This window comes from Macrotis lagotis, chromosome 1 (assembly GCF_037893015.1).
Source record: "Macrotis lagotis isolate mMagLag1 chromosome 1, bilby.v1.9.chrom.fasta, whole genome shotgun sequence".
Lineage (NCBI taxonomy): Eukaryota > Metazoa > Chordata > Mammalia > Peramelemorphia > Peramelidae > Macrotis > Macrotis lagotis.
The window spans coordinates 427,710,121-427,733,374 of record NC_133658.1 but is presented as its reverse complement, the minus strand read 5'-3'; the positions used below and the strand labels follow the sequence as shown (position 1 = coordinate 427,733,374).

The 23,254-nt window shown below is 35.2% G+C and overlaps 1 long non-coding RNA gene across 1 annotated transcript in view; it reads left to right on the top strand.

The window, feature by feature from the left end:
• LOC141518734 (uncharacterized) overlaps positions 1 to 22,726 on the top strand; it is a 56,526-nt gene extending 33,800 nt beyond the window's left edge. Inside the window, exons 4-5 of the long non-coding RNA XR_012477273.1 lie at positions 18,332 to 18,389; positions 21,769 to 22,726. This is a non-coding gene — a long non-coding RNA (uncharacterized LOC141518734). The remainder of the gene's footprint in view (positions 1 to 18,331; positions 18,390 to 21,768) is intronic.
• The last annotated feature ends 528 nt before the right edge of the window (positions 22,727 to 23,254 follow it).

The following is a 23,254-nucleotide window of genomic DNA, read 5'->3' as shown; positions in this document are numbered from 1 at the left end:
TTCCAGCTTCTGACTACCAGTTTTAAAAAAAATATTGTTCCCTATCCTCAAATGTCCTTTCCCTTACTCCTAATCATCTCAACCTTACTTACCTCCCCAAAGTCCTAATGTAGATCTGACCATCTCTTTTATTCCATCCTATAGAATTAATATACTTCCTTTCACCTTCAATATCTTATTTTATTAAACCTCTTTCTATATTCTGGAATTCACTGAGATCTGGCTTCCATTTGATAACACTGCTTTCCTCACCTTTCTAATATTGGCTTTTGTTTTTAGTTGATTCGGTCATGTTTGACTCTTTGTGACTCCATTTAGGGTTTTCTTGGAAAAGATACTAAAGTGGTTTGCTATTTTCTTCTTCAGGTCATTTTATAATTGAAGAAACTGAGGCAAACTGGATTAAGTGACTTGTCCAGGGTCACAAAGCTAATAAGTGACTGAAGCCAAATTTGAACTCAGGTCTTCCTGTCTCCAGGCCCAATGCAGCACCTAGCTGTGCTAGGTTATACTTTTTCTTCTATCACCTTGATTGTAGTGGAGGAGTTGGAATACTCCATGCTCCCCATTGCTGCTTCCAGATTTTACCTCTATCATTATTGATCAGCAAGCACTCTTTCTTAGATCTTCATTCTATATGAATTTATCATCCAATCCAGATCCTGGTGGTCATTATCTACCAGTCCTTCAAGACATTCTCCTTCCTTTCTCAATTTCCTTCCTCGTAAGTCTAGTGCCTGAATATCAGACTTTCTAGTTTCCCTCATAACATACATATGCCACAATTTGTTCAGCCATTCCCCAATTGATGGATATTCATTCAATTTCCAATTCTTTGCCACCACAAACAGAGCTGCTATGAATATTTTTGTAAAGTGATGTTTTTACCCTTTTTCATGTTCTCTTCAGGGTATAGACCCAGTAGTGGTATTGCTGGATCAAAGGGTATGCACATTTTTATTGCTCTTTGGGCATAATCCCAAATTGCTCTCCAGAATGGTTGGATGACTTCACAGCTCCACCAACAATGTATTAGTATCCCAGATTTCCCACATCCCTTCCAACATTGATCATTGTCCTTTCTGGTCAGAATGACCAGTCTGAGAGGTGTGAAGTGGTTCTTCAGAGATGCTTTAATTTGCATTTCTCTCATCTGTAATGATTTAAAGCAAGTTTTCATATGACTATGGATTGCTTTGATTTCCTCATCTGTAAATTGCCTCTCATGTCCTTTGACCATCCATTTGTCAATTGCTGAATGGCTTGTTTTATTTTATTTTTTAAAATTTGACTGTTCTCTATAGATTTTAGAAATGAGTCCTTTGTCAGAACTACTAGTTGTAAAAATTATTATTTTTTTAGGTTTTTGCAAGGCAAATGGGGTTAAGTGGCTTGCCCAAGGTCACACAGCTAGGTAATTATTAAGTTTTTGAGACTGGATTTGAACCCAGGTACTTCTGACTCCAGGGCCAGTGCTTTATCCACTGTGCCACCTAGCTACCCCTGTAAAAATTATTTTGCAATTTATCTAGTCTCCTCCATCAACTTCTGCTCTCCAACTAGAGGATGTCAACAATATTGCTTCAAGTATTCTAACTTCCTAGTTCTTCAATATACTATATTTTACTATCTATTTCTCCATTAAAGCGATAGCCAACCTTGACCCTGCTACCCCCATACATATTTTACTCCATGTACATGAGCTTGAAAATTCTTTTATCTGCTCATAATTTTTTTTAACCAATAAATTTCTCTTTATGGCTTAAAATCCCTAATTCTATTCTTTGTCCTTACCTGACCTCAATTCCTCCCTCCCTTAATTCTTTCCCAGGCTATAGTTCCAGCACTGACTATACTCTTATCTGTTCTCTTCTTTGATGATATCAGTATAAAATGTTGCAGTGCTTTTGAGTCGTCCAATAACCACTGAATTGACAATGCATTGCTTTTTGTCCTCCTGGGATTTTTTGGCATAGCCTGTTTGTTTCTCAGCCAAGCTATTGTTTTCTTGTGTTTATGGATTTTTTTGAGTGACATAAGCTATGGATATTTCGTGTAATGTACAAGTGTAATTGCCATGTACTTAAAGGATCCACTGGCATTCTCCTCTTTGCAGACCAGCTATGTGATACCTTCTGTTAAGAAATGAGGGTATCAGGCTTCTATCTGAGAGGAAACTGGTAAAGGACTTTGCTAGTAATTCCCATATCACTGTGAAGCATTGGATCCAATAATTATGAATCTTATCCAGCTTGCTGCCTTCCAGTTTTTCAGAGAAGCTAGAGTTTCAGTCACCTCCCTTGACATAGCTATTCTGTCAATCACTTTATTAATAGTACTTGAGCTTTCTGTTTTGAATTTGAGCCTTCTTACATTTTCATTGAACTGGACATCTTTAGATGAAAAATCTTCCATATTCTCTTTCTTTTAGTTGGAAGAGATATTCTCTCTCTCTCTCTCTCTCTCCCAAATTCTTGCTTTCTCAATTGTCTATAGTATAGATTTTGATTGATACAAATTGCTTATTGAGTTCTTTGTTCTGCTTTGACTTCTACATTGTTGGAATATTTTATTTTTCTCACTTTTGTTTTTGCTTATTAAAGGTATTAGGAGATGCTTATAACTTTTGCTTTCTAAATTCTATTTTGCAACATTTAAAAAATTGCCTTTGAGTGATGTCAGGTGCAAGTATTCTTCTAGTTATTGATATAATCTTCCAGTATTTGTTTATATTTATAGATGATTGCATGTTGTCTCTCTTATTAGCCTGTTAGCAGAGTGCCCCAAACATATAAGAGCTTATTTAAATAATAACTGATCAACTCATTTACACAATCTCCAATAATTTCTTCAAATTGTCTCAGAAGGGTATTTGATATTAGTACATTGAGGTATTCTTAAGACAGTGCCATCTTTCCTTGGAATAGTGATAGTCATTATAAATACAATTATTTGCAGGTCTTGAAAAGGTTTTGAGCTTTCTTTCAAATACTATGGAAGAATGAGTATACTTTTGATGGCTATGGCAGATATAAAGTTTTTTGGATTATTTGAGTTTTGATATCTCAGAATGAATGTAAATAATAATTGTTTCTATTTTGTCCAGTGATCCTGAAGGTATTCTCCTTGAATGATTTTTTTCTGGGTAAAAGAAACCATTTTTGTCTCATTTCTTACCTAGCCTTAATCACTGAAAAGGTATTACTTCAGATAAACTGAAACTTGGGAAAAACCTTAGCTTAAAAAGGTTAAGGTCTCCCAGTGCATCTGGGGTCATCTCCAGTTGTCCTGAACTATATCTTGCCAATGAATCCAGGTGACTGCAGAGGGTAGAATGATGCTGGTGACTTTGCACAGCTCTGCTTCACTTAAATCCAATTCACTTGCAAGTCAAGACACCACTTCTCTGATGTCATTGCTCTTCAAGAATGGAAAAGGAACAATAATAACAATTGATCTATTTGTTGGAATTATGCCATCAAAATAAATCAAAATTCCATTTTACTTATGCTTATTTCCTCTTCAAAATAATTTGAGCATTGGCATTTTTGGTTAATCTATTCATTTATCAGTGGTTTTATAGTTCATGTTAAATGCCTTCAGATTCTTTAGATTTAAGTTGCTCCTTGCAGGAATGAAATTTATTCATGTAATTGACTTGCATTCATCTCCAATAACTTATAAAGCCCTTGGTGTGATATTTTTTATTTTGAATATACTGGAGTAATATCTTCATTTCATTTTATGCACATTCATTGTTTACTTTAGTCCTCAGTACCATCTGTATGGAAATGTTTCCAAAAGGTAGGCTTTCATCCTTTTTGATTTGATCAGATGTATTTTGCCTTCTTGTGGTGCCAGAATATGAAGGAGCAGTGCTTGCTCTATTTTCCTTTAGGTCATGCTAAGTAGTATTCAGTGGGGCTAACTTGCAACCTTTACTGCTCCATTTATTTCAAAGATTATAGAAGCATAGAATTTAAAAGTTGGAAGGGCCTTAGCCACCATCTAAACATAAAAGGAATCCTCATGACAGCAACATTCATAGGAACAATTTCATTTCACTGACCAAGAAGCCCTATGATGTTGCCAAAGTCCACTTCCTTGGAGTTTCTGCTTTGACTGTAGGGCACACAAAGACCCTGCTGCCTATCATACTGCTTGGCAAAACCCTATTACACTATTGCTCCCATTATGATATAGACTATGGTTTCAACTTTGAGAGGGATCAAAATAACAAAACCCCCAACAATAATGATAATAATTAGTGATGATGTTGAAAATACAGCTTTATCTCTACTCTTTTTTCTTTTAAACTTCACATTCACTTCTGGAAATATTCTCCCTCTCCCCCCCCCCCCGCCTCCCAATTGAACCTTTAGAACAAGAATTATTTTTATTCCAACTTTATAGCTTAGAAAATTGAAACTTGAAGATGGAAAAATAACTTATATTAATATCTTAGGACTAGCCAGTGATAGAGCTGTAACTTCAACACAAAATTTTCTGTTTAATTTTTAAAATTAAAAAGAGCACTTTTTCATGGTAAACTCTGGTTTCATTACTATTAAAAAAAAGTGGCAAATTAACCAAAAAATTCAGGAAAAAGATAATGTGACAATAGGAAATTAATTGGTAATTTATATTGACCATTTTTGGCTTACCATTGAAAATGGAGTGATTCCCATAATGTCTTCATACCCAATCAAAACCCAACGTAAGTTATTTTCAAAGAATGAGCTCCACCAATTTGATGGAATTTGAATATTTCAGCATATTAAATTTCGTGGTTAAGCAAAGTCATAAACCATCCAAAGTCCTGGAAGCAAAAGTAAAAAATGTTAACAAAACAAAACAATTCCCAAACAAAAGTCTGACATTGAAGAAAGAAAAAGAATTTAGAGTTAGCTGGAGTCTTTGGAAATCAGGGGGACTGGGTTCAAGTTCAAGCTCTTCTACTAACAAATTGAGTGACCTGGGACAAATGATTTCATCTGCATGGGCCTCTGTTTCCTTCTTTGAAAATAAAGATGACCCCTAAGGTACCTTCTAACTCTACATTGTCAGCCTACCTGATATTAAATTCTTTCTTTGTGATTTGTAATCTGTGACCTCAGTACTCATGCAAACTTGAGAGTTGTGGACTAGACAAATCTCCAAAGTCCTTTCCAGCTCTGACATTAAGAGAAATTGTGACATCAAAATAAATGAGGAAAAATGAAGTTTTGGTTTTATATTAGCAAGATAAAAGTATCAGAAATGTCTGTGCTGGGTTCAAAGCCAAAAAAAATATACTTGTAAAGGAAGATGAGAAATCCAGCTCTTCTTAGTTCTGCCCACTGGAACCCTGGGCACAACTTCCAGATGGTGATATTCAGATTCTTTTGATATTCCTCCAGTTTGGGATACACACTTCACAGGAGACAAAACTCATATACCCAGGGGGAGGGGAGGAATAAGAAAATGCTAATTACTGACAATGCTCTCTTAGAGTTTGGATGAAGGATTTACATTTTATGTTACAGGTCAGCAGAATCAAACTGAGAAACGCTTTAAAGGAGAGGGGGTATGACATAGCCCTGCACTGACTGGAAAATAAAGAGAAGATATATTAGATCTAGAATCAGTTTGGTGATGGAAGGACTGTTGGATGTGGAGACAGAGGATCTGGGACCTGCAAGACCTTGGGCTTTAGTTTTCCTAAATATAAAATGAGGAAATGGGACTAGATGTATTTCCAAGGTCTCTTCCAACTCTAAGTTTCTGATCCTATGATTTTATGACACTGATTATCTGAGTAATCTTTGGGAAGTCACTTAAACTTCCTGAACCTCAGTTTCTTTATCTGTAACATGGGTCTAATAATAATGATGATGATGATTATAATATGTACAAATAGATGAGTTTTGTATTACATAGCTATACATATAGATTAAATATATACAAGAATATTTTATATATGTTATATATATATATGTGTGTACATCCATACAATCACACATACACACATATCTACACACTCAGTGTTCTGTAAAACTTATTGAGTTTTATATTTGAATTAAAAATTTTGTTCAAAAGGTCCACTGTTTTATAGAATACAGAATTTTAATATAAAATACAATGCAAATTTAGCATAAAATACTGAAATGGTGCCTTTAGTCTATGAATTGCCAAATATTTTAAGTGAAACCCAAAGAGGAAAAAAACAGAAAAAGCTTCCATGTTTTTCCAGTCTTTATTCCCTCCTTCCCCCTTCCCCCCACCAATTCAGCTGCAAGTCACTTGTGGTTTCTCAACATAGCACTCCCATATCCCATCCTTGGAGCAGTTCCCATTTAAATTATCTTAATCTAGATGATGCAGTGGATAAAATGTAGCACCTTGAGTTAGAAAGATCTGAGTTTAGTTTTGGCTTCAGACACTTACTAACCGTGTGACTCTGGACAAGTCACTTGTTCTTGTTTGCCTTATTTCCTCTGCTTTAAAATCAGCTGGAGAAGGAAATGGTAAGCCATTCCAGTATCTGTGCCAAGAAAACCCCAAATTGGGTCAGAAAGAAGTGGACTGAAAAATAAACAGCAACACTCTCTATATATCTTGTACAAACATAGTTGTTTACATATTTCCCCCATTAGAGTATAAGCTTCTTGAAGGCAGGGACTGTTTTTTTTTTTAACTTCTCTTTCTTTGCATTCTCAGAACTTAGCAAAGTGCTCTTAATAAATGCTTGTTAACTGACTGACTAAGAGGAAATTTCAGCTACAATTTCTTTATGCTCATAGTCTAGAATAATAACATTGATGATGATAATGATGGTGGTGAGAATAGCAATCCATATCTCTACAGCTAACAACTAAGATTAAGATGGTACCACGTTCTCTGATACATAGTAAGTGCTTAATAAATTCTTATTAATTATTAACTTACTTTCTTTATAGCAACTCTGTGAGATAAACAGTGAAGTGAAAGAATTATTATCTTCAATTAATAAACATTTATTAAGCTCCTACTATGTGCAAGATAATACACCAGGGATACAAAAAGAGGCAAATGATTCCCTGCCTTCAAGGAAGCTGAGGCTAGCAATGATGAAGTAATTTGCTGGTGGGGTCACAGAGCCATTTAAGTGGGAAAAGTCAGATCCTGAACATCAGGTCTAGCCTTGATTTTATTGCTGTTTAATCATTTCAGTCATGTTCTACTCTTTGTGACTGCATTTGGAGTTTGCTTGACAAAGATTAAAGAGTAGTTTGACATTTCCTTCTCCTGATTATTCTGTAGATGAGAAAGTGCTTTGCCCAGGGTCACATAGCTGGTAGGTGTCTGAGTCCAGATTTGAATTTAGGAAGGTGAATCTTCTAAGACTGCCGGTCTGGTACTCTTATCTACTCTACCCACTGAGATACCCTTCCAGGGATGATATCCACACATATTTCAATCTGTACAGAAAAGGTACTGAGGAGAGATATTTGGATTTTGAGTTCTGAATTTGAATCCTGGCTCTGTTCTGTGGTGACATTGGGCATGAAGCCTCAGTTTCCTCCTCTGTCAAAATGAGGAATTGACTTGGTTGATGACCACAAAAGCTCTAAATCTTCCAGCTCTAAATCTATGAACTAATTTGACATTTCTAAGTTCTGTGAAGGGAAAGAACTTACATAATTACCCACAACTCATCTAAAGTTATTTAAGTATCTCATCCAAATATGTGGTTTTGAGCTCACACACACACACACACACACACATACACACACACACACACACACACACACACACACACACACACGCGTTCTGAAATACGGGGATGGTATGTGCAGCTTTCACTTCATCCCACACACAAGCCCACAGTGAAATGTCTAAGCAGCACTGTTATGCAAACAGTTTAGCTGAGTTATTACACTAAGTGGTAGGAAGAAGTCTTACTTTGGGACGCCATCCTTCAGGATCCTCAAGCCGACCTGTCTCACATCTAAGGGAGCACTCTGAACAACAACAACCACAAGCAACTACTACTACTACCACTACTACTACTACTACTACTACTACTACTACTACTACTACTACTACACCTAATTTATTAGAGAAATGCTAGATGCAATTGTTTAAGCTTTACAAATATTGTCTCATCAGGTCTTTACAACAGCTCTGAAAAGTAGGTGCTAGTATTATTTCTATTTTACAAATGAGGAAACCAAGGCAGACAGGGAATAAAGGGTTACACAGCTAGTAAGTATCTGAGACTAGCTTTAAGTTTTAGTCTTGTTGATTCCATATCCACTGAAGCTCCTAGCTATCTAGTTGAATGAATGAAACCATTCTGCATTAAAAGATAGAATATTTAATTCTACTTGAGATTCAAAATTCAAAGCATTAGCCCCCAAAGGCAAATAAATATTCTTTCAGCATATTCCTGAGGTCATCTCTTTTTCCATTTTTCAAAAGTCTACTAGTATCTTGAGTAGACATAAGACAATCAAGTATATGATACTAAGAGCAAGATGACTTCAGAAGAGCTATGCTCGCTTGATTCCCATCTCTACCATTTAGTTGTTTTATTACCTCAGTTCTCTATACGTCATGTAAAATTCCTAATTTCATTCAACATTTACCCAGATGCCATCTGAAGGACTATGTGCAATTATGGCTATCACCCTTTAGGAGGACACTGGGAAGTTAAAGTATACCTAGGGGAGTATCAAGATGGTGTTAGAGAGCAAGAATTATTTGAAGAACTGGGACTTTTTAGATTAGAGAAGAGAAAGTTTGAGGGCAGAGAGTATAGTGATGATATGAGATCTTTAAAAAATTGAAGAATTATTTTGAGGGAAAGGTATTTCCCCCCCACCCCAACTTCTAGAACTTTCTCATGCTGAAAAGCATGGAGGGAAAAGAAAGGAGAGGAAGGAAGAAACTATCCATTTAGGGGCATCGTGGAAATAAGCCCTGTGAGTCAGGAATGGATTGAAGGAGTGAAAATGAACATGTCCTTAAAAATGGAGGTTTCAAGAGAAACTGATCAATCAGAGGAAGGGGCTTGCAGGGACTTCTTTAGGTGGTTCCCTAGCACTGGAGGGTTTCGAGTTGAGGCTTGATGACTGCTTGGCAATTTATACTTTTCAAATACTTCTTGGACTACATGGTCTCTGAATTCTTTTAATTTGTAGATTTTTTTTTTTGATTTGGCAGAAGTCCATGTCCACCAAGACTTGGCAGCTTTTGCCCCAGAAAGGAATATCTGGATCAGCTTGGGTTTATAAGGATAGCTTTGTTGAGAAAGCAGCACAGGAGCCATGGAGGCGACAGTAGCCACAGGACTACCCAAGGAACCCTTTCTTCTCAAGCCCCTTCCACCCTAGCCAGAGGAGGAGGAGGCTTAGACTCAGAATGCAGGATTGTTGATTGCAGTTTGGAGAGAGCAGGAAAATGCTGATGGCAAAGTGGTGCAGTGGTCCCTGAGACATTCTATTCAAACCAACAGAAAATCATTAAGTGCTTCTTCTTTTTCAGTACACAACACCCAGCTTTGTCATAAATATCCTGAGCTAGAAGGAAGCCTTGAATTCAGGTCTCCTTGATTCTGAATCTACTACTTTTTTCACTGACCTACTAATTTCTGTTAGTGATTCTATTCACCAAGAAGATTCTCCTGTGATCAGTAATATAGTTTATAAAAAGGCATCTCAGGAAGATGAACAACATGCCAAAGACCAAAAGAATGTGACTTTCTTTGGTAGACACATCTCCATGAGTTCAAACACAGCCTTGAGCATTTAGTAGCAGTGAAACCTTGGGTAAGTCACTTAACCCTGTTTGCCTCAGTTTCCTCATCTGTAAAATGAGTTGACAAAGGAAATGGTCAATCACTTCTGTACTTTGCCAAAAAAAACTATAAATGGCATCACAAAGAGTAGGACATGATTGGAATGATTTGAATAATAACAATTTTTTCTTTGTAACTTTCTTAATTTGCTTCTTGTTGGTCCTTGTGGGGGCCAAGAAGACTAAGCTTAATTCCTATTCTATATGACTGTCTTTCAGATGAAATTTCTGATACTTACATATCTTATTCCTTCTGAGACTTCTCCCAATAATGATACATCAAATGATCTTTATATTGCATGATCACAAGACCCCCCACTATCCTTTTTATTTATGCTTAAAGTTATCAATGTCCTTCATAATGTGTGGTACCAATAGCTGAACATCATGCTCCAGGTGGGACCTTCACCTCCCTAATTTTGTTCACTAAACCTCCTCTAGTGAAATATATAATTGAACTAGCTTCTTTTGACTTGTGTGTCACATCAAAGACACACACACATACACACACATATATATTGTATTAGATTATTATTATCCATGTCCTTCCATAAACTTCCTAGATATTATCCACCAAACTCCTAGTTTATATCATCTCCTACTTTTAATAAGTTATACTTGTATAATATTTTTCCTGTCCATTTATTTTATCTTGCACTACTAACATTGCAATTGACCTAACTCTTTTCTTGACGATTCATTTCCTGGATGATGTCTTTTATCAGTAAGAGAAGGTACCTATTATGTGCCACACACTATACTAATTGCTGGTAATAGAAAGAGAAGCAAAACAGTCTTTGCCTTTGAAGAGCTCATATTCTAATGAGGGAGGAAACATTCAAATAACTAGGTACATGAAAGTTATTTTGGGTGAACTTGAGTCTGATAGGGAAAGTACTAGTATTGAGAGGACCTGGGAAAGACCTCTTGCAAAAGGGAGAGATTTAAGCTGGGGGAGACAGGAGGCAAAGACAGGGAGGGAAATGTAACTCCTTGTGAGTAAGTCACCATTGGCAACTTGCTAAAACTTGTTAGCAACTATGATGCCTCTCTTCATTGCCTATGTTCGCCCACAATTTGGATTCTTTCAAACATTCCATGATTTGCAGCCATAGAAAATTACTGAAAGCATGCTCATGTGAAAAAGATGATATTTCATATCCAAGACTTGGGTCTATTGAAAGGGTTGTGCGACCTCCCAGATGAAATCCATGACAGAATACTTCTGTGCTATAAGAAATGTTGAACTCCATGATCTTAGAAAAACATGGATAGACTTACATGAAATAATGCAGAGTGGGCAGAACCACGAGATTGTTGTATACACTAATAGAATACTGTTTTAAGAACAACTTTGAGAGACAAAGCCATTTTGCCTATTATAAACACCCAAATTAACTACAAAGGACATGTGAAAGAAGGCACCATTTACATCTAAAAAAAGAACTAAAAAACAGAAATATGTATATGTATATATATGCATACATATATATATATATATATATATATATATATATATATATATATATATATAACAGTTTTACATGTACATACATATTTATGTCTAATGGTAACCATCTCTAGGGCAAGAGGAGGGGAAGGGAACTTTATTAAATATTTTAAAGGAATAGCAAGTTATAGTAATAAATTTATAGTTTTGTGCACAACCACTTTTTTCTATTCTATGTTATGGAAATGTTTGATTTATTTTTTAAGTTCAGAATAAAATAAATAAAATTTTAAAAAATGAAGTCCAACTTACCCTTTTTCCTATAAATTTCTGAACCCTCTGGAGTATCTGTCCAACATAAAGTCCTGAGAGATTAACCCCACTCAGTTGAGTGCCTATTCTACTGTATGTCATTATCTGGAAAATGGGAATTAATCATCCGCTTGCCTTTTTTTTTTAATGGATATTTAAACCATATTCTTTGAAGTAGTTGAGAATCTCATTTAGAAGGTACTATTATATTCTGGAACTTGATATTAGCAGATAGAAATCTTATAAGGGTCTCTCTAAAATGATTGGGAAACATGAAAGAAATACTCCATGATATAAGGCTAACTCCTTTGGTGAGTTTACATCTCCCTATACTATACCTCCCTTCATAGTGATAATCAGAGCAGTGGGGAACAAAGTGATATCTAAAGATGCATATATTAGAGTCTTGTATGTGAACCAATTGTGGTTCATGAATTTACAATGATTACTTCTGAGGAGAGCAAGGCCTCTTGTATCTGTTCCACAGAATTTTAAAAGTACCTGAAGAGTTAGAGCTATTTCTTCTCTAATGCCATCAGTTTGAGCCCCTAATGCTGTGTTCCCCTCCCCACTTCTACTGTTAGGCACCCCACTTCCATTTAATGACTTAAAATCAATTAGTTTTTACAAATAGATATTTATTTTGTAGACATAAAAATAATAAAATATAATTTTCCAGTCATCCCATACCAATACTTTAGGGGCACATTCCCCAGTATCTTCAAGGCCTCAGATTCCAAAAATGTTTATAAAGTATTGGCCATTCTAAGTTTTTATTAAGATATAGAATGGCTGTAGAGACTCCTTTTCACAGCTACCAATGACCTGTACCCCCAAAGTCACTCCTGAAAGTCTCTAGATAGAATATTGCTCTTCTGCCCTTTGAAACTTATAAGTCGGAATTTTTCAGACCCTTTAACTAAAACAGAATAATGTCAGAATGAAAAGAGTCTAAGAACTCTCCACTTATAGATGGAGATTGGATCTCATCGGATGCTGTAAGAGAATGAGTTCAAGAGATTCACCAAGGGTATAGTTGAAGAATAAATGCTGAGGCTGACAGCCAATTTGATTGGACTTGTCATAGTCTTCTTTGAGAAGGAAGGAAAAACAGCAACCTCTTATTTCATAGGAAATATTAGTGTGTGGCAAGAAATCATGAGTATAAAGAATTCGGAGAAATGGGAAGACCTTTGATCTGAAACAAAATGAAATGAGCATAATTGGCACATAATGAATTTAATGATGTGAACTGAAGAATGAAAACACCAAAACTGCATGCTTTGTCCCAGTCAAGAGTTAAGGGACTGTACTTTCTTTTCCCTCTTTTTTTTTTACATAGGTGCACAATATTGAATCTACTTTTCAGCATAACTACTTCATCAGTTGCAATTTCTGAGCTACTTTCCCCCCCTCTTTTTAAAAATTCTTATTATGAGTGACAACTTTTGGTAGGGGAGGAGAGAAAGAAATATAATAAAGTTAAGAAAGATACCATTAAAAAAGAAAAGATTAATCTAATGTAACTAATTGGTTAATAGGTATACATTTATTAAACAAAATTATACATATTTTACATTCCTTGAATTTCCTTCTATATCCCTCCCTTATGTCTCCCTGAAAGCTATCCCTTATAACAATGAAATTTTTAAAAAGAGATGAAGAGGGAAAAAGCATGAAAACCAATCAAGACATCAAAACATTCTAACAATTCTAAGAAATTGTAATTTCCCACATCTTCAAAAAAAGCTGTGGAAGTTTTCTCCTCCTTCTCATCTCTCACCAGGGATATTCAATGTGTGTAGAGAGCATTCTCACTCATAATTTAAAGAATGAGTAAGTAGGTCTATGGATTTTTGATTTTGGAAAACCTGTCAATCATTTGTGTAGTATAATAAAAAATAATACCTTTGAGGCTGTTTAGGCAGTGCAGTAGATAGAGTACTGGACCTGGAGTCAGAGAATATTACCTTTAAATCTGACCCCAGGCACTTACTAGTCAGGTGATCCTCGGCAAGTTCTAACTTCTCTCTGATTCTGATTCTTCTTCCTCATATAGAACATCAGGGCCAGTGATGTTGGAGTCTGAATGTGGCAATGATGATGGAAAATTGTTATAGAAATGATGACAGATCTGTTCCATTTTTCATCTGGTTGTTTTCTCACTTCCAATTTCAATTATAAATGCTCTTGGGGTGATCTGACTTAGTTTTTAGACCACATTTTCTGCAGATTTATTTTCCCCTTCACTGCCTGCTCTTTATGAAGCAATTCTTCTCATGATCTTCCACCATTCTTCTCCATAATGTTCTGCAAATGAGTTTATATTCCAAACCAGAGTTGCCCTTGGCTGCCTTGTCTCTCTATTTGGCAAGAAGATCAAGTGTTTGCTGACTGAGGCAGTTTCTGGGCTCTTTCAGCCTATTTGTTATAGCATTAGCCTTATTGAATGAACTTCATTATCCTCTCTATGTGTTGCTTTCAGGCATGAAAAAACTCACATAATTTTAGCATCTTCTAATTTGTGATATTCTTATAATGAGCACCTTTTCATAATGCCTCTTTATCTCATGAGCTAAAAGCATTCTTCCAGTGTCTCTATGATGACACAGTTAGCAGAACCCTAATTTTTTGCAGATGATATACAAGATGAAGCAAGGGATCAACCAATCATTCCTAAAACTCACATTCTCAGAGATGTTTCCTATTCATTAAAGAAAGTTTCCTAATAATAAATGTTTATCATTCTCTTTGTTCCCTCTATTCTTCCAATCTTGATCTTGAGTTTTTTTTGATGGAAGAGTAAATTACTTTCATTGAGGATTCTAATAATCTCAGCTGGAATTCCACTACCTCTACTAGAATTATTATTTGCAATGCTTCCAAAGGCCTACTCGACTTTACTCTCCCTGATAAATGACTCTAGACCTGTAGTCACATGATAATGGTTATAAGTGACTATAAGATCTTTCTTGAATAGTTCTTTTTTTCTATATTCTTGCAAAGGAGTTCCAGACCCCCCCCCCCCCCCACACACTCCATCTACTTCTTTTGTTTGTTTGTTTGTTTTTTGGATTTTGCAAGGGTCACACAGATAGGTAATTATTAAGTGTCTGAAACCAGATTACAACTCAGGTCTTCTTGACTCCAAGGCCCATACTCTATCCACTGTGCCACCTAGTTGCCCCCTCCCCATCTATTTCTGTTGCATTGATTTTACTACTGCCTTTACTGTGTGGATCACAGCAAAAAATGGCAAACTCTCAAAGAGATGGGAGTACTAGATTACCTTATTTGTCTCTTGAAGAACTTGTATGTGAGTCAAGAAGCAACAGTTAGAACTGGACATAGAACAATTGATCAAGGCTGGTAAAGGATGTATATTGTCACTTTATTTATTTAACTTTTGTGTGGAGTACATCATGTGACATGACAGGCTAGATGAATCGAAAGTCAGAATTCAAAATTGCCAGGAGAATATCAACAACCTCAGATACATAGATGATATTCCTTTGATATAGAAAGTGAGGAAAAATTAAGAAGTCTTTGATGAGAGTGATTGAGGAGAGCATAAAAGTTGGTTTGAAACAGCATTAAAAAAAGAAAAAACTAAGATTATGGCAAATGATTTCCTCATTCCCTGGCAAGTAGAGAGAGAAGAAATGAAAGCAGTGTCAGTTTTTATATTCTTGGGCTCAAAGATAATTGCACATGGCAACTGCATTCATGAAATTAAAAGATGCAAGCTCCTTGGTAGAAAAGCTATGGCAAATCTGAACAGCAGAGATGTTGAAAAAGGCCTGTGTAATCAAAGCTATGGTTTTTTCCAATGTATGGCCAAGAGAGTTGGACTAGAAGGAAAGTAAAGCACTGCAGAATTGCTGTTTTTTAAATTGTGGTACTGGAGAATTTTTTTAGAGTCCCTTGGACAGCTAGAAGATCAAATCAATCAATACTTAAAGAAACAATTTAGACTACTCATTGGAAGGAAAAATCTTGAAGCTACATGTTAAATATTTTGGCCATATGATAAGAAGATAGAACTCATTGAAAAAGACCCTGATGTTGGGAAAGATGGAAGGCAAAAGGAGAAGGGGTGGACAGAGATTGAGATGAACTTGTACAGACTTTGGGAGATAGTGAAGTATAGAAGGGCCTGGCATGCTTTGAGATCACAAAGAATAAGAAATGACTGAATGAATGAACAATAACAAAATAATCTCAGTATGATTATAAAAGGCATATAGGAATATTTTCATACTACAATTCATTAAAGTAATTGGAATTCAAACCCAAAATAAAAGGTGAACAATAATAAAATTTCAAAAGGAAATTATGAAGGTCTATGACAATTTCTTTTCTTTGATCCATTTACCAGCTTTGGCATTAATATTTTGTCTGAGTAAATGAGGTTAAAACCATTGTTAGTGGTTTTGTTGTTTTCTAATCTGTATCCTTTCTTATGATTGGGTGTGAATATTGACTTTTGCTTCAGATAATTAGTCTGACAGCAGACTGAGAGATGAGATTCTGATTCAACTTCCATACTGATAACTAGATTTTCCTGTTAGGATAGGACTACTCCTTCACTACACCTTGTCTCACATGCAGTTGATCACAAAATAAGCCTCACTATTATCCATAAACATTCAACTTTCTTGACAAAAACCAAAGAAACAAGAACCCCAACTAAAAATAACTGATATAATTTTACCTGATTATCATTTTTATCATTCTGGGTGTCCTTATACCTTATCCTACCTCAACCTAATCTTTGCTTTCATTGCAACCTTCATTCACTCTTACAATAATTTTTTCATGACATTATTATTGCTCTGACTTCATATTTCTCCTTTCATAATCTTTACTTGATGATTAACCAATTGAAGTCTACACTGTTCTCTACTCTCAAATTCTTTATTTCTTTCTCCTATTGCAACTTAGTCCTGGTCAAACACCAACTCTGAATTAGTGAGTACAGAGGAAGAAGCATTTTCACTGACTGTATACTACAAATTTATGTTATCTAACCTCAAACTTTAAAAAAAATTTTAAATTCTGAACTTAAAATAAAATGAACATAATAATAATAGTAATAATAATAATGAAGAAGAATAGGGAAAAAGAGGATTGAACATGAAACTACAAATCTTAAATACATATGCTTTTTCCATTAAATATATAATAAAGTTATATAACTTTTTCTGTTCCTCTCCTCCCCCATCCCTCCACCCACTTCCCTGTTCTGAGGCAACCATTAGATAAAATGTCTATTTATATGGATGTATATATGTAACAATTCTATATCTATATCTATATCTATATCTATATCTATATCTATATCTATATCTATATCTATATCTATATCATTCCATATATTTGTATGTCTGCTCCTCTCACACACACCGTACTAGACATTTCAGTTCTTTGGATGTAGAGAACATCTTTCCTCATAGGTCCTTTAAAGTTAATTTGGGTATTTATAGTTAAAATACTTCTTCACTCAAAGTCATTCTTTCTTTTTGTATTTTTTCTTTTTTTAAGGCAATGGGATTAAGTGACTTGTCCAAGGTCACACAGCTAGGTAATTAGTATGTGTCTAAGTCCGCATTTGAACTCAGGTCTTCCTGACCCCCGGGCCAGCGCTGTATTCACTATGCCATCTAGCTGCCCCTCAAAGTCATTCTTTTTTTTTGCAAGGCAATGGGATTAAGTAGCTTGCCCAAGGCCACACAGCTAGGTAATTATTAAGTATCTGAGGCCAGATTTGAAGTCAGGTACTGCTGACTCCAGGGTCGGTTCTCTATCCACTGTACCACCTAGATGCTCCTCAAAGTCATTCTTAAAGCAATATTGCTATTACTGTATATATAATTGTTCTCTAGGTTCTGCTCTTCATTATTTTGTATTAGTTCATGTTTTTCTAAGATCATTGAGTTCATCTTTTTTTTTTTTTTTTTTTTGCAAAATATTGTGAAGTAGATAATCCCTCTCTTCCAGACGGAAACTTGGATAGTGTCTCCTTTGCAATAGTGGTTTACTGGGAAGCACTGAGCTTGATATCTTCTTCAGAAGCACCAAATGCCTCCTGGAGAGCAAGACTGACCTTCATATCAACATCTTTCTCTTTAGTGGGGACTTGGAAACTATTATCACCATTGAGAATACTGAACAGTGATTCCTTTGTAGATTGGTAGTCCTTGAAGGTCTGGTTTACATTCCTCTTTATGATCCTTGAACCCTTATATAGATTTGGATATAAATTAGGTGGCACAAATTCGTGCCCTTCATTTCAATGTACAGTAAGTTGTCCCCATGATTTTGTTTAAGTTTTATTTCAAGAAATTTCTCAACATCACACCTAATTCTAGGGAATTTGGATGCTTTGGATAAACCTTCTTCTAGAAAGGACTACATTATTAGACATGGAGTCATTTTTGAATAGGTTGATAGCCATTTTAACTGATCCAGGAATGCATTGCTTGTTGGTTCAAGCAATTTGTGGTTCTCTAAACTGAATAGTGTTTTGATTACAGGGATATCTAATCTCATTCTGGTCAACCAATTTGCTACTCCCTGGAAATCAAGAATTGAATCAAATTCTATATTCAGTACTGGGTTCCTGGGAAGAATAGTGGATTAGAGAGCATTAAACCTTTTTGTGACTTGCATAATTGGATTATAACTTGGCTTTTGAACCATGTAGTACACCAACATGAATGCTGACTTCATGGCTTTCTCTTTTGTTAGGGTGGTTTCCAGAGACATGCCCTCAAATACCCTTGGAACAGACTTCCACCCCTAAAAGGTAAGATGAAATCATTGATCTTTGGAACCAAGTCATACAGATGAGGGAATAAGGCAAGAAGTGATGTAACGATGGCAGAGTTTACCCCCACTTTATTCCCCACACTGGTCATAGACACTGCCCATCTGAATTACAGTAAAAGTGAGAAAACACGCATTCTCTTTCTTGATAGGTGGTAGAAATGCCATCTCCACTTTCTTGTCTGAAAGCAGTTACATAGGATGTGCCATCATTTCAGTTTTGTCCATTGTATTCCAAACTTATCATTTCCTATAGCATAAAAGTATTCCATAAGCATCATTGTTTAGTCATTCCCCAATTAAATGACATCTCCACAATTTCCTGTTCTTGGCCACCATAAAGAGAAATGATATATATGTACATGTATATAAGTTCTCTATCCACACACACACACACACACACACATACACACACACACACACACACACTCTGGACATAATTCCAATTTGCTCTTCAAAATGATTGGATTATTTCACAGTTGCTGCAGCAAGCAGTGCTACCTTTAATCTATAATTGATTCCCTATCTCACTCTTCACAGTAACTATTCCAAACCTCTTTTTCTTTCTTTCCTCAAACCCCTGAATTTTTGCAATGGCTACCTGGAATGCATGCTGTTTCTGCAATGAATTCACACTTTATCTATGTTTTGCAGAATTTCTCTATTCCTCAAGACACTTCTCAAGCATTATCTTCTACATGAAACTTTTCCTGATTCTTTTGATTGTTGATGTGAAAGGATTTTCCTTGATCTTCAATGCCAAAAGTCATTTAGTCATGTCCATTGCTTTTTGATCCCATTTTGGATTTTCTTGACAAAAATCCTGGAGTAGTGTGTCATTTTCATCTCCAACTCATTTTACAGATGAGGAAACTGAGTCAAAGGAAAATTAGAGAATCCAATTTATGCACAAGTCAAATGCCACTTCTTCATGCCACTGGTCTTCTGTGAAAACAAAGGATGAACAATAGTAATATGATGGTGCCCTCATTTATATTTAAATACTTTGTATTTATTCTGAACATTTTTATTTTCTATAAGCTTATGTGTATACTTGTTGTCATCTCCAATTGAATGTAAGTTTACATCCTGAGAGTAGAGATAATTTCATTCTGAGCCTTATACAAGATCTCACATGCAGCAGGTACTTAAATGTTTGGTGATTAGGTAATGTACGGCAAGTTTGGAATGATAAATTGAGGCTAAATTGTGAAGAACTTCTAAAAGACAGAAAAGTTTGATTACTGCTAATTATTGAATAGGGGAATGGGAAAGATCTATTTCAGGCAATTGTAACCAATGTTATTATTGTTATAATCACTTGGAGGAGGCAAAATATTATTTAGTGCTTCTCATTCTCTGGACCTCCTTACTTTCTTCTTAAAAGAAATGATTCATGGTACATAGTCTTGAAACTTCTGAATAACTTCAAACACTCGACCTCTTTCATTTCTCAATTCTTAATTATCTTTTTCAATAATTTATCATATTCTATTGAAATCACTGTGTATTGTTGAGTGTGTATATATATGTATATATATATATATATATATATGTATTGCTTTGGAGAATATTTAAATTACTCATGGAGTTTAAAAAAGTAAATTAAAAATTTACTTCATTCTCCACCAAAAGAATTTGATGCATAAGCAAATAAACTTCCATGATTTTCAGGTCTTTTTGTTTTTTTCTCTTATGGTCATCATTAGCATTTTTAAGGTAAGGAGACTGTTTTTGAAATGGTGTTTTTCATTGTTTTTGAGTATAAGATTATTATTAATAGTAATAATAATAATGACAATAATTATAATGATAATAAATCACATTTATATAGCCCTTTAAAGTTAATCAAATGTTTCCCGCATAATTGTCTTCTGAGAAAGGAAGGAAATAAGCATTTATATAGTGGCTGCTATATGCAAGGCATATTATCTCATTTGATCCTTACAAAAGCCCTATAAGGTAGATGCTATATTATTTTTAATTTACATTTGAGGAAACTGAAAAGTTATGTTTAACTGAAAGTTAAATAAGCTACTTAGGACTGCATATCCATTAAGTGTCTGAGGCTTGATTGAACTCAGCTCTTCTTGACTCCATGCCCAGTGTTTTATCCCTTGCACCACCTACTTGTCTATGAGATAGGTAATGAAAGTATTGCTACTTTTCCAATTAAGAAACTGAAGCTCTGAGAGGTCCTACCCATGCTCCCTAAGCCATAAAATAACTGATGTGATATTTAAATCTTAGTCTTTTTGACTTTAAGGACAATGTAACTATCCATTTGAAAAAGCGACTCAATCAATTCTTTTTCTCTCCAAGGAGAACCTATGAAACATTCTATTTAACTTTAACTTTCTTTTACATTTTGGCTATAGAAACAATAGGTCAATTCTTCTAGTTGAGTATTCCCTCATTGATCCTTGGATCCAGATCTCAGATTTAGATTGAGTGCTAATCAATAAGATAGATAGTATTTATAGCTAGACAAAAATAAATTGTGATTCTTTTTAGCTTCCTTTGCCTCCTTTACTCCCACTTTGCCACTATTCTTACATGACCAGGATGGATCTGTGTAAGACTAAGAATGTGATGGGGTTCATAGGTTTCCATGGACCAAGAATCAGTTGCTGAATGGAAAATCTACTGATAATGAACTATAAGACTTTCTGTTTTGTTCTTGGTTGGGCTAATCTTCAAGTATATATGTATGTGCATGTGCGTGCACATATATGTACACAAAATATAGCCACATATAGAGGAAGACTTTGGTAGTTGGTTTGTTCTGTACACGACAAGCATTTATTTAACAAGTGGTTGTTGTTGTATGATGAAACATTTTTTTTTCTTTTCCTTACCCTCAGCATTCTTTGACTATGACTTGTCTGAAAACAAATTGGATTCTAGGATTCTTAGTATGAAAAAAGCCATAAACAAATTCAAATATTTTTGGCAAGAGCAAGTTATTTGTAACTCTCTTCCCAGCAAGAGAAGTATAAGATTCCCTGCTAGTCAGTCAGCGGCATTCAGCAAATTTCCCCCAGGTACTGAACACTACTATATGCAATAGAGATTCAATTTGATCTAGCCATCACAAATGAAGTGCTTGCTTGAAACCAAGTCCTCCTCAGTTTGTATGGCAGATGTAAGTCACACTCTCACAAGAAGGGCATGAGACACTATCTTCTGCTCTAGAAGATTCAGAGAGGCTATCTATTAACCAGAAACTAATTGACTTTATCCTGGCAACTCTTTTCTACTGTTAAAAATTTAAAAAGGAGCTCTGGTGTTTGAAAGTTTATAAAGCATTTTCATTATAACAATCCATAATGCAAATTTTATTATTTCCATTTTTACAGGAGAGAAAACTAAAGACCAGAATCAGGTGACTTAACTGGAGTCACCTAGCAACTTTGTGGATAACTGATGAACAGGGAGATGAAAAACAAAAACAATCGTAACAACAAACAAAACCACCCCCCTCCACAACTAATTTGCCCAGGGTTGTTTATTGCTATCTAAATTTGATGAACATTTAGATGCTTTCTAATTATAGCACTGTAACATGGCATGAGAATGCAAAGATTTTTTAAAGGACATTCTTATTCTCAAGGATCTTGCAATCTACTATGAAGATAAGACAATAAATAAATAAATATAATGCAAGTTGAATTGTGCTAAGTGTGCAGGAGAGGCAAAATAGAGATGTGAGACTGGGAAGGAGTCCAGGAAGGCTTTCTGAATAGGGTCATAATGGAAGACAATGCTATCATTAACAATAACAAGAAATTTGAAATTTATAAAGTATTTTTTCATGTATAATCCCATTTGATTACCACCACAATCCTATAAGGTAGCCACACTCTAATTTCCATTATCTCTATTTTGCAGATAAGGAAACTGAGGCACAGAGAGATTGATAGATGAGCCCAGGGTTACATAGTTTGTAAGCATCAGACACAGAAATGGAAGCCAGGTCTCTTATGGCTCCAATGTTATTTCCACTTTAGGAGGAAGCCTGCTCCAGGCATTGGGAATGATCTACAAAAAATGTATAGCAGTCTCAGAGAATAGAAAGAAATGTAGTAATTTGGTTCAACTAGAATATAGAAAGATGGGAATTCATGTTGAAAAGACAGGTGGGAGCCAGATTGTATGAGGTCTCAAATATAAGAGAAGAAATTTGTATTTTATTACATTGGCAATGTGGAGTTACTGAAAAATTTTAATAGAGAGGAGTGAAATAATCTCAGTTGTACCTTAAGAAGGTTTCTTGAGCATCTTTGCAAAGGAGAGAGATTGGAGGTTAGGAGAGAAGCTAGGAGGCAGTGACACTAGTCTAATAAGTAGTTATGAGAGCCTGAACTTGGTGTTTGTTTCTATTTAATGGGGTGGTAGAGGGAAGGGAGAAAAAAAGTAATTTTACAAATCTCAAACTATATTATAAAGTTGCAATATTAGTGAGCTAAATGCAGTACCCAATTTCCAAAAGCAAATGAACATAGTAACCTAGTGTTTAATAAACTCAACTATCTCAACTATTGGGACAATTCTCACTATTTGACATAAACTGTTAGGAAAACTGAAATATAGTCTGACCAAAACTAGATATCTCACCAACATCTCACATCATGTGCAAGAGAAGTTCTAAATGTGTATATGATTTAGAAATTAAGTTGGACACTGTATGCAAAATAGTGAAACCTGGAAGAAATTACTTGTAAGATAAGTATGGGGAAGAACTCATGACCAAACACGAGGCAGAGAAGTTTAGAGGTGGAAAAATGGATCTTTTTATCATATAAACTTAAATTTTTTGCACAAACAGCATCACTGCAGTTAATA